Genomic DNA, 1,382 nt, shown 5'->3' on the forward strand with positions numbered 1-1,382 from the left:
CCCAGCATCACCGTGGCGACACCGAGCGCTCGCAGCGTTGTCACGGCAACACCGAGAATGCCATAGCAACACCAGGGACTCCCAGCATCACCATGGCAACACTAAAGACAACCCCCCCCCTCCCCTTCCCCAGCAACACCACGACAACACTGGGACGCTCAGCATCGCCATGGCAACACCGAAAACTCCCATCACCATCATCATGGCAGCACTGAGCACCCCCAGCATCACCATGGCAACACCTAGGATGCCTACCAACGCTCAGTGTCCCTAGTGACGCCATGGCAACAGCCTCAGCAACACCCAGGGCCCCTAGCGACGGCACAGCAACACCCAGACGGCCTAGCAACAACCCCACAACAGCCCTGGCAACCCCAGGGGCCCCTTGGCAACGTCCTGGCAACGCTGGGGGCCCCTAGCAACAGCCCTGGCTACCGGTACAGCCACCCTGCGCGTTGCCACAGCAACACCCAGGACGCATCCCTGCATTGCCATGGCAACGACCGCCCCCCCCCGCTTTGCCCCATGGCCCCGCCCCTGGTGGGCGAGGCTCCCACGATGCTTTGTGCCAGGGCCCTGCCTCATTTGCATGCCAAGCCCCGCCTCTCCTCCCCCGCAGGGCTCCGCCCCCCTGGCTGAAGCCCCGCCCCTCCCTGCCCCCACCCCTGTGATGAGTTTTGCTGCTGACGGTTCAATAAATCTCTATATTGATAATGACGCTGCGGAGCCTCGTGGGCCCCGCCGCTCGTTATGGGGTGGGGTGTCGTTAACTGTGGGGCTCATTATGGGGGACTCATTAGCTGCGGGGTTCGTTAGCAGCTGCCCCACCCCCCCCTCCAAAAACCACCGCTGTCTCCACGGCAACGGTCGCCAGGCAGATCCGGGGCTGCTGGCAACCGCACGCTGGATGCACGCCCGCCCGCTAACGAAGCCGCCCCTCGTTACACCTCAACCTTTTTATTACCCCGGAGCGGGGAGCGCCCCCACCAAAACCCCCCAAAAGTCTGTTTCCGCGGTGACGGTTGCCAGGCAGATTAGGGCCAGGCGGCAACCGCTCACAGGACGGGCTCCCTTCCGCGGTGACGGTTGCCGGGAGATTAGGGCCGGGCGGCAACCACTCGCCGGACGGGCTCCCTTCCAGGGCGACGGTTGCCGGGCAGATTAGGGCTGGGCGGCAACCGCTCGCCGGACGGGCTCCATTCCGTGGTGACGGTTGCCGGGCAGATTAGGGCCGGGCGGCAACCGCTCGCCGGACGGGCTCCCTTCCAGGGTGACGGTTGCCGGGCAGATTAGGGCCGGGCGGCAACCGCTCGCCAGACGGGCTCCCTTCCGGGTGACGGTTGCCGGGCAGATTAGGGCCGGGCGGCAACCGCTCGCCGGAC

At 66.0% G+C, this 1,382-nt stretch overlaps 1 long non-coding RNA gene across 1 annotated transcript; it reads right to left on the reverse strand.

The window, feature by feature from the left end:
- Positions 1 to 941: 941 nt before the first annotated feature.
- LOC146600175 (uncharacterized) lies at positions 942 to 1,376 on the reverse strand. Its single transcript, XR_014898338.1, has 2 exons — positions 1,119 to 1,376; positions 942 to 1,054 (listed from the first exon to the last, which is right to left on the reverse strand). It is a non-coding gene; the product is annotated as an uncharacterized LOC146600175 (long non-coding RNA).
- Positions 1,377 to 1,382: the final 6 nt, after the last annotated feature.

The sequence above is a fragment of the Rhea americana genome, unplaced genomic scaffold, assembly GCF_003343005.1.
Source record: "Rhea americana isolate MKP2758 unplaced genomic scaffold, rheAme1 scaffold_1260, whole genome shotgun sequence".
Lineage (NCBI taxonomy): Eukaryota > Metazoa > Chordata > Aves > Rheiformes > Rheidae > Rhea > Rhea americana.